The sequence below is a fragment of the Vidua chalybeata genome, chromosome 1, assembly GCF_026979565.1.
Source record: "Vidua chalybeata isolate OUT-0048 chromosome 1, bVidCha1 merged haplotype, whole genome shotgun sequence".
NCBI classification, from domain to species: domain Eukaryota; kingdom Metazoa; phylum Chordata; class Aves; order Passeriformes; family Viduidae; genus Vidua; species Vidua chalybeata.
Window position 1 is genome coordinate 19,430,695 of NC_071530.1, and position 11,508 is coordinate 19,442,202.

An 11,508-nucleotide genomic window follows, 5' to 3' on the forward strand; every position below is an offset into this window, starting at 1 on the left:
TCAATCACTCAGGAAAATAAAAGTGGGAACATCATTCTCTCTGCATTGTGTTCTACTGTCATACTGCTTGCAAGTGCCTGCTCTCACATATTCATATAAGAATTGGCTTCTTTTTTATTTCTGGCCTTATTGAATTACTGATTCTGAAAAAAATAGAGTTTTTAACATTTCTTTGTCTATTTTAACATGTTCCTAGCTATTCTGCCTTGATAGATATAAGAGAGGCACTTCTCAGCTGCACTCCAGTGCTAGCCTGGATCAATAACTGCTTTTGCATTTGAGGAGTCAGGGGAGGATATCTCTGCTTAATTTGGGAAAAAGAAACTGGTAGAAATAGTTGCAGCATTCCTGAGAGAGAGGAGCATATATCTGTATTCTCTTCCAAGAAGAAAAAACAGTTTTCCTGTTTGGTGAATTTGCACTTTCTGTTATTCTGCAAAGGATTGTATCTGCATATTAATAGTCAGACTACAACCATCAGTATTTTCTGTTGTAACTGAGAGGTGTCTATCAAATAACCTACTTTCCCAACTGCAGAGAGAAAAAGATATAGGCAATTAATACTGTAGCCATAAATAATACTTGATCTGCCAGGAGTAGTCCCCACAGAGACAAAATGGATTATGGGACCCTTATGGAGCAGGTAGTCCACAGCTTTATGTTGTGAGTATCACACATTGAAGCTGCACATGGCCTTTAATCCCTGGGGGTGAGTTTGCCACTGAGATTCACCTCCCTCCCTTTGGAGCTCTGTGCTAGATAGGGCTCAAGAAGGTGATTTGTGTAGCTTTTGGGAATTTGGCTGAGGCATTAGGCTTAGTATTGTCAAAAGGAGGTGTTAGAGCTGTGAACTTCGAGTGCTGCCCAGCTGGCAGCCGCCTTTGATTTTGCCAGTTCAAAGGAGGAGCACAGCATTTTAGTTGAATCACTAAAGGGCACTGCAAGACTCAGATGTTAAGCATGAGGCAGAGAGGCAGCTTCCTTGTTGAACAGGGAAATACAGCAACTTTCCAGAGAAGCTGCACTATTAAACAAGACTTTGCTTCTTTCCATTTCCCTCTAGCTGGGAGAGCCTTGAGTCTCACTACTCAGCTTTATTTTCTGGGAAAAGCACTGAGGTTCCCTTTCTGGTTAAGTGACATCCAGTAGGCTTCTGCTAGATTCCCTGTGACTCTCTGCGAGGTGCTATACGCAAATACATGAGTTTGGATAATTGTGCCTAATTAGAATCTGTCCTTAGTGTGGCTCTAAGAGCTGTGTGGTTAATGCCAGTTCAGCTTTGTTCAGCAGAGCTTTCTGCTTATCTCTAGGACAGCAGGACTGCAAACCTCCCACATGCACTGCCTTTCACCTGTGCCACGATGCATGGTTAGGGAGAGTTTCTTTTGGGGTAAAGAGAGTTCAGATTCATGGAGTGGTAGACACTTTGTGATGTGGAAAGTAGAACTCAGTCTCATTATCTCACACTCTGATAAAGTGGTTCACTGGAAATTTGAGGAAGGGAAAAATTAAACAGGAACATTTCAGCAAGCAAGGCAGCATGAAAAAATAATAGTTTGAGGTTAAACAAAAAGTTTAATCCAAAACAGTTTTGATATTTATTTGAACTCTGAAGTTATTTTAAAAGAATGGAATCAATTTTGAAATGGAACATACTTCCAGAATGAGAAACCAAAAAGTTCCAGCTAAATATCAATTATTTGAACTCAAGACGCTTCAAACTTATTCTTTCAATGAATCTGCCTTTGCAACAACACTCCCACTGGCAAATGCTGCACCAAGCAATGCCTTTGCCTGCTTGTGATCAGGAGCTATGAGGATGTTACTCAACTTTGAAAGCCACAAGGCAGCAATTCCCAAAACAGGGCCTAGGAGTTCCACCCCATCCCTGTAGCTCCAGAAAAGTCTGTGGTTGTGACCCTTACTCGACTTATGTCCAGTACAGTGATAGCTATGTACCCAGGACTGCAGGAACTAGAAAGTTTCCCGAATGCTTCTGGAAGGGCCAAGTTTAACAGAAAAGTTAATATTTCAGTATAGCACTGGTCAGCAGACTACAGTAAACCCATAGGATAACTGGAAGAGGCTAATAGGGGACACAGAAGAGAAAGCAAACATGGAAATGAAAGTGAGAGAAGAAAAAAACAATTTTATCAGTGATGTTTCTCTATTGCTGTGATGAAAACCTTATTTATATATGGATATATATAAATATATATAGGCGGACTTTTGTGTGATGAACCTTACATGCACAGGACCCAAGCCTTTTTTCATGGATGGCTACAGGGAGAGTGGGAATGGTGGCAGAGCAAGTCATTAGTTCTCATTTAGCCATGTTAGTGGTGCACAGGATAACATACAGAATGGACACATTTCTTAGTGGGCATGGTAGTACTAGTAGTCACTGAAGAAAACTAAGAACAAAAATTTTCAGCTACAATTAGAACCAAATCAACCTCAAACATTGCTTTTCCAGTGGCCACATTTTCCAAGAAAGCAATCTTTACTAGATATCTGCAGAAGCATGATAAGCTATTCTTCACTAAGCCCTTTCTTACTCATGATCTGGAGCTGGTAGGAGGGCCTGAGCAATTACCATGGCCCATATAGTTGTGAGTAGAGTTAACAGTTTTTAATCATTTGAGACCAAAGAAAGAAAACTGCTGCTGAGCACAGCAGGGGAAGGCAGACTGGGTTTAGGACTGGTGTTAGAAAAAGTAATTGGCTTGGGATTAGGTTTTAGGTCAGGAAGCCTAGGCAAACTTTAAAGGTAGAATGATCTTAACAAGTGCTTAGCTGAGACAACTGACCCAGGAGTAGCTGTGACACTGACCTGTAGAGGGTCAATGCCTGGTGTTAATGATGGTTGTGGGAGTGGGGGAAAGGGACAGCTGCAACAAGTAGCCAAAGTTTGGGAGTTAAGTATTGAAAACATCTACCACATTTTTGTGCAGTGGCCCCAGCAGCATAACAATCTGCTGCACATCCAGCAGCTTGTTGCCCGTTTGTCTTTCCAGACTTATTGCACATGAAACCTCACCACAGATTTCTCTAGCAGTTTGTGCTCAGGAAGACCTCTGTTGCTTGGATTGCCCCAGCTTGGTCCATTATGGGCATCAAGAGGGTGCAATATGTCTAAAATGCAGCTCAAGTATGTTGCTTTTTCTTCAATTCAATGCTTGAAAAAAATAATACTGTTGAACCACTGGCTGTCTTAAATGTGAGGACTAAGGAGCACAAAACTTTGGCTTCCTCCCTGCTATATAAGCTGATGTCTCTAGGCACAGCTGTCATATCTGATGAGCCATAAACCCTGAAACCTGCTTCAGAAGAGTGCCAGCATTTCAGCACAGAGATACCAGGACCACACTGAGGTGGGCAAGCAGGGAACTGACCAGTTAAACTGACCACAGAGGCCACAGCCTGTGCAGCAGGGAATGGAGTGTGTCAGAAACATTCTTTTTAAAAGTGGTTCCATTGAACTGAGCTGAATCACATGCAGTACAGAGCTGATCTGGCTATGAAGAAATAAGAAACAGAATTACTTAGAAGCTGTGTTCTCTTAGTTTCACCTTAGTATATTTCCTTTGTGTTGTGATGGATCTTAAAATGCACTGTCAACATTCAGTGTGTAAGAATGCACAACAGATGTACAAAATACCACTGTTACTTGTGCTGATATCAGGCTTAAGGAAGGGATATATATTCAAATAAAAGTATAACATAGCAAGTTTACTTCAATTCAGCCACTGTGGTAATACTTCCTTTGCCAGGGAAATCTTTAAGAAGGGAAGAACTCTTCAGAAGCAGTTGGATGCTAAAGCAGATAAATCTCTTATTTTATCTTGTTTTGAAGTGGTCCTTTCTTGGTTATCACAGGTTCAAAAGGTTTCTGTAGTGATTCCTGTCTCCAAGAAACACAAGAATTATTTAGTCAAAGGTAGGCATACCCATCTGCCAGGCAACAGGCTTCCCCCAACCAGTAAGTTCTGCTCTCTGAGAGCTGCCCCCCCTCTCTCTCCAGTAAGACTTCCCTGTAATTTGCCCTTGTATGTTGCTCCAAACTGCCCTTGAACACCTTAACTGCTATATAAACATTATGATATGATTTTTTCTGGGTTCCACATGCACCATGGAGCCTGGCTGTGTGCCTAATGAGAAATGGCAAGCAACTGTCCAGTGAAGAGTAGCACTTATTTGATGATTTTTCATGTCAGAAATCTACCCCCGATAAGCGTTTATTGTGAGACTTTGATCTCAAAGATTTAGCTCTCCCTGCAGAGCAAAAGCAGATGCTTGGTAAGCTGTAGCTGTAGTCCTGACAACCCTTTCAAATGTCTAGACAGTGGAAAGAGATGATTACATCCTCTTTTAAACTCAACTGCAACAATTCAGCACGCTTACCATGTTTACTTCAGGATGAACCTATTTACACTGCTTTGTTTCCTGACACTGCAAGTATCTAATACTATTGAAAGATGCAGGATGATAAGGTGGTCAGGATAAAAACCTGCTTTCATTAACAGTAATAAATCTGACAGATGTACTAGGTCACATATGGTCCTTATATAGACTTTAGCATTGACCTAGAGATTAAGGAGTTTGATAACATGCATTTGCAGCTAATACTTACTATTTAAGAGTCTTGAAAATGTTATCACTTAGAGAAAGCCTATTTAATTAATGCTCATTGAAGAACACATTAAATCCCAGAGACAAGGCTGAGAAATGTCCAACATTGCTGATTTACTTTATGCCATATATTGAACAGGGGGTGAGAAAACTGAGTTATCATAGTCATAATGGATGAAGTGCTTAGTCTTACAAGACAATAGACTCAGGAGAAGAGATTTGAAAAGAGAAGGGAAGGAGATTTCACCTTAGTCAGCATCCTCAAAAGAGATATCAATTCAGCAGTTTCTCCAAGCAAAGCCAGCCATGGAAACTGGAGATGTTGAAGTGCCAAGTCTGCCTCTCGTGAACCCCATCACTGAAGCAGGTATGGAAAAAAATTCTGGTAATGTGATTCAGTGTATTAGGTGCTTTCCAGTTTTGTAATTAAGAACCTAAAACTTTTCCCTTTGGTAGAGTAAAACTTCTGATTTTCTTGTTAATCTGTTGTGGAATTTAAAATTATCTCAGGTGGTTCTGATAAATCAGAAGTACTTTTCCCTCTGGGAAGCCGAAAAAGATGGTATTGCCAACACAGAATCACAGAACAAACTCTTTGAATGCAAGAGAACTCAGAAAAGTTTGTGAGTCTCAGAAAATTTATCTAGTTCAATACAATTTTTTTAACAAAGGTCTAAGTAAATATAAACTGTAAATATATTAAACCTTTGTCCAAGGTGTTGATATCTTCAGAAAAACCAATACCATGGTATTCTTCTTTTTTCTTGTAGTCAATTGTCCAGGCCAGAAGACCTGCTCATGTTGAAAGCTGAGATTATTGTTGAACTCTGATCTTAAGCTTGATTCAGAAAAGTTTTGTGGACTGCTTTGTCAACTTCTCTGTCTTCTAATATTAATTTTGAACAGTCTTATTTCATGTGAACTGAAAAATCAGTTTCCCAGTAATGTTTGTAAGATGCCACTAAGTGAAATGTCATCAAATCAACAGGAGTTGTTATTTTTGAGGATGATTTTCTGGATGTATCTTAAGGATTGGTTACAATTTCAGTTTGTTGCATCTATTTCATTCCCATAATAATTAAGAAATAAGTCTGCAAAAATGTTTCCAGTATGGTTGTGTCATCAGTTCAAACTGGGTTTCAAAAATAAGTAGGTAGTAAAAACATACAAGTTAGATCTATCTATCTACTCAGTAAATACAAGATTTTTCTGAGATCTCAGTTTTATGCTTCACCATGAAGTCTGAGTTTCCCAGCTGCAGCTGTCAAAGTTGCTCTGCTAACATCAATAATATATTTTTTTATTTCTAGTGCAAAATGAATCCTACATACAGAAGACATACTGTGTATATGAAGATTGTAAACCAAAGGTTTTTTAAAATGAAAATAGCATCTAAAGCTGGCAATGTTTGAATCCTAGCAAACAAAAGGAAAGAAAGATGGTTAATTTTAAATTTGGAAGCACTTAGTGAACTTTTAAGGACAGATGACACATGATAATGTTAACTGAAATCTGTTTAACTCAAGAAGTCATAACTCAGTTTCTCCTCAAACCATGCTGCTGTGCTGGCAACAAGTAGCTCTTTAGCAATATCAAATAAGCAGGTGATGGAAAAGAAACAATTCCCTTATGTCCTTCCAGTAATAAAATAAGAAGTCTGTAAAGCTAATACCTTTGGACACAGTCTCAGGATTTTATTGTAATCTTATTAGGTATTTTTGCAGCTATAAATTTCCACATGTAATGGAATGTGTCTAAAAGATGCAGATCAGTGACACAAGTCAAAATATGTTCTGAAAAATAAACATTTTTAATAGTCCATCATAATTTATTTCTGCTTTTTTTTTTTTTTTTTGCATTTCCCTTGTTCCTTTTTCTTTGTGCTCATGAAGAATGGTGCTTTGAAGCAAGAAAGTTAAAAAATTGTAGGCTATATAAATAAGTTTATGTCAAATATACTTCAGAGATTTACACTCTCTTTATCATTCAAGTGAATTGTTTTTTGAGGTTTGACAGTAGTTGTTTTGTCCAAATGTTTTTCAAGGTGTTGTGTTTTAATCCCAGTTGGCAATTAAGTACCACACAGCCACTTACTGATTTCCCCTAACACATTGCTGAAGGGGAGAAGAATCAGAAAGAAAAGGTAAACCTTGTGGGTTGATATAAGTACACTTTAATAATCGAAACAATAATGATAATGATGAAGATAATAATGATAATAATAACAACAGTGGCAATAATAATAACCACAACAACAATAATAATAATAATAATAGTAATGATAAGGAGAGGAAGTGAGAATAATAGAATCCAGGAGAAACAAGTGAAGCACAATACAGTTGCCCACCTAATCCCTGAACCAGCTCCTCCCAGACAACTCCCCCAGTTTGTATACTGGGCATGATATTTATGATGTGGAATATCCCTTTGGTGAGTCCAGGGCAGCTGTCATGGCTGTGCTCCCTCACAGCTTTTTGTGCCCCTCCTAACTAGCATATGTGAGACACTGAAAAGTCCTTGATTTAGGGTAAGTACTACTTAACGACAGCTAAAACATTTGTGTGTTATCTACATTATTCTCATACAAAATTCAAAAAACACTGAACCGTACCAGCTACTAAGAAGAAAATTAACTATATCCCAGACAAAACCAGGATAAAAAGAACACTAACTGCTTTCTTTTTTTTTTTTTTTTTTTTTTTTTTTATTATTATTATAATTTGAGATTTTGGATACATCTGCATAGTTTTGTTTTTTTTTTTTTTTTTTTTTTTTTTCCTTTAGAAAGATAACACAAAAGCACATTTTTCTAAATTCAGAATTTTGTCCAACACTAACTGTCCAACACTACATACATTCCAATGTATGTAGCTTAATACTGTTTCTTTCAGTCATTGAAACACCAATAGAAAGTCTTACCTTTCTCTTTTATCTACATTCCTTGTAAGTTCAGTTAAATTGGTCTGAATGGGAGTTAAATATGCAGGACCACAGGAAGAGGTCCTTGGCTAGTCAGTCACATCACACTCTGGGTTCAAACACACTGCTATGTCATTTTACCAAGAAATTAGAAAACTAAGCCAGAGTGTATAAAATAAGAGCAAGTTACAGTCTAGGGAGAAAAAATCCCAAAACATATGCAACTGACTTGGGTCTCCTGATTTTTTAATTATCTATACTAGTTCACTACAACAATTGTACAATATTTTCACTTTCTTGTATGGTTGAATAAAAAATTCCTCCTGGGAATCAATTTTATAGGTCCACTGTAATACCAGGCAAAGCAGTTTTATCTAGTTAAGGTATCTGAGCACAAAATCTTTAGATTTTGTGAATTGAAATACTGGGATGTCCAGGAGAGTTATGTCTGTCCAAAACATTTGAGGATCTGGAATATAGTGGCAACACATGGCTTGCTTTCAAGCCTTCTCCAGAACACCCCTCTGAGAATTACAGACTTGCCTGGAGTCTTTCAGCAGGTGAAATGGCTATGCAGGGAACAATTAGATAATAGTTGTTTCCTTAATAATATCCAACCTTTAAAAACCTGTCATTCATATTTTCATGAAAATGAGCAAAATTGAACATGTTACACTACCCTTACTTTTGTTGAAAACAATCAAATGAAAAATAATTAAATCAGCTGGCATTACTTGGAGGGTTTTACAAAACTGATTTGTGAAGAAAAAGCAGCCCATATAAATGACACACGGATGCATGGATGTGATGTTTCTAAGTCCCTTTCCTACTTTTTGACAGTTGTAGTTTGTGGACAGATACTGATTTTCAAAGAAGAAGATGTTCAGCCATGCTGCCTTTTCTGGCTTTTCTCATCTGCTGAACTGCATTTTCAAGACATGAAAAGTGCTTGAATTTATAATATTATGACAAAATAAGAAAAAAAAAAGTTGAAATTTTATATTCCTTTCTAGAATGGCAGCTATTTTTCAAGCTTTACAGTTGGATTTGAATAAATTTTAGTCTATATACCTTCCCTTACTTTCCAGTACTCCGTATAAATTTCCTTTGTCTTACATTCTACATGCAACTCTAGAAAACATGTTTTCCTAATATGAGCATTCACAGTTTTTTTAATGCCTGCAAAATGTGATGCAATTGTAGTTGAAAGAGAGCATAGCTCAGAAATGGAAAGGCAAGGGTAAATACATTACTTAGGTTTAAAAGAAAAAAAATGTAGTTATAGGTGGTCTCATTAGCCTGATTTATCAAGGCTTTCAAGCAGCTGACACTTCATAGTAGGAGAGGAAACAGAGCCAGAAGGTATACCATGAGCTTGTCATTCAGAAGAACTGGGCTCAGTTCCTCCCTTATCACTGTTTTTTTCCAAGTACTAGGAAAGCAGATTTCTCCCTCCTAATTCAAGAAAATTCCTTGTTCTTACCGTACCAAGCTGTTGTGAGTGCCAGGCAGTGGCAGCTGTGAAGTCTGATACAAGGTAAGGACAGCCCTGCAATAGATGGTGCTGTTCCCACACTTCAGAATCAGGGTGTCCTGTGGTCTCTCATCTACAAGTCATGTGCTGAGAAAGTCTTGATTTTATTTTTTTTTCTTCTATGATATTCTCAAAAAAAACCAAGATTATTAAAACATTCCACTTTCCTCTAGTAGTATTCAGCTTCCTTGCTTTGGGGTTTTTATTTGTTACCTACTATTATCTCTCCCTACAGCAGTTTTCTTCTACTAAATCAGGTCATTATTCATCTGTTTCCACACATTGCCCTCTCTCCCTAAAGCAAGTAGAAGCTCATTCATTCCATTCAAGTATGGAAAATACATTTTCAAAATGCTAGTCCTAACTGCTACGTGTTGGAATCAGCTTAACTATTTGTATCAAATCCTTTGTTCAGAAGGCAAAAGAACCAGCAAAGAGGATAATGGATTACCCACTGTCATGTCTCATCTGAAGTTATCTAAAGGCTGCTTTGATAAGTAGAGTGAGAGTTGTTGGTGTGACTAATGTTGCACCATTATGTAGCTATAACCTGTAAAACACAGAGATACCAGGATCATAAGAAATACTGCTGCAGAGCATTCAAAGTGGTTAACAACAGTGAAGGAAACACTGGCATCTTATCCATTACATATATTGCATTGATATAAAAAATTGATTTTTCTAGCTGGAGTGGTGTATTAGAAGTCTTTATACAGAACAGCTTCTTGTCCATGAAGAGTTAGATGTTTTTAGCATGATATAAGAGATTAATATAGACATACTCAAACAGAAACCTTATTACTTGGTTGTCTTGCAGACACTATAATAATATGTACCTCTGTCAAAGAATGTAGGGTAATGTGCTGACCTCAGCTCTGCTAGTGCCTGGCTGCAAAGGTGTGACTCTACTGGTCAGCTATTTCCTGGACAGTTACAACAGAAATTGACTCACAGTACTTCAAGTAGCTCGTAAAACCCTCCCCATTAAAACAAACAATCAAACAAACAATCAATTTTAGCAATTTTTCAAAGACTTTGTCATAAGCTTAAAAAGGATTTTTGTACCATCTTTGCCTTCTTTCTCCTGGTTAAAGAAACTGTGATATACAATAGCAGGTGTTTAACTCAATTGGCCCAAAGGACAGAATAACCTATTAGCTCTATGCACTGTGTTTCTTTCTTTCCCTGTTGTACATTATAGAGTCTGAAACATCCACATCTGTCACAACCCTCTCAATATCTGTTTAGTACAAAGTAAAGAACCCAGATATTCATAACAGTTATTTCATAGATTTTGTGTTTCTGCATTTAGCAAATTGCTTTTGCCCTAAAATGAATGATTGTTTTTAAAGACTTGGAAGAAAAGAACAAAAAAAGTAAGTTTATACATAAATAGTCCAGGAAATAGATTGTAGCAATAAACTCCAGGAAATATTCATGGGCAAGAGGGTCAACAGAAGTTAAGCAGTGACCCCAAAGTAATAGCACATTATGGTTATCAGCTCCAATATACTGAGTGCAAAGGAACAAATTGATTTTTTTAAAAACTGAAACCAACCACAGTAAAAGTGTTTTATTATACATCAGCAAAAAAAAAAAAAAAAAAAAAAAAAAAAAAAAAAAAAAGGTAAAACCTGCCGTAAAAGCTAGTCAAGTAAAACCAAATATCACCACAGAAACAGAAGGCAAGATTCTCTTCTTCTTACTGCAGGTGATTCCTCCCTAGGGCTGTGATCCCCTAATTGCTTTATTGCTACCACTGACGGCAGGATTTGGCCTAGCTCTGGGGACCAGTGAAGTGTGACCCTACAGGAAAAGTTTTCTCTTGGAAAAGGATGAGTTGAAGAATGAGTTCTGAGATTAAATAGAAGAAGAAATGAATTTAACAATTTATTCTAAAATTAATAACATTTAAAGCCTAATTTCAATCTGATCACACATGTTCTTAAAATCTCAGGATAGAGTACCAAAAGCCAACATCTATGCCTAAGGCATGTCCTATAGTGTCTGCACAGCAACTTCTCCTACACACAGCATTTATCACCCACCTCTAAGTAACTTAACACCAGGCATAGATTAGTCCTGCTTTATCAATCCCTTCATCTCAGAGCCACTGTTTCTCCTTTTGCAGGGAAATCCAGATACCAGTTCAGCCTCTCTTGCAGGCTGTGAGCTGAGTAAGCCTGCCAGTGCCTCCTGCCCTGGACAGTCTCCACACCTAGTTGCTTCAGCAGCTCTGGAGACAGCTGAAATATCAGCATCCATCACCTTTGCACAAGCTGATTTTTGGTTGTTTATAGCATCTGCCCCTCATTAACTGCTTGGTAGAGGAAAAAGCAGGAGTGGACAGGGTGTTATTAACATATTCACTGCTGCACCGTTAAGTGTACATGCTTCATCACAGTCTTTGGTAGTTCCAGCTG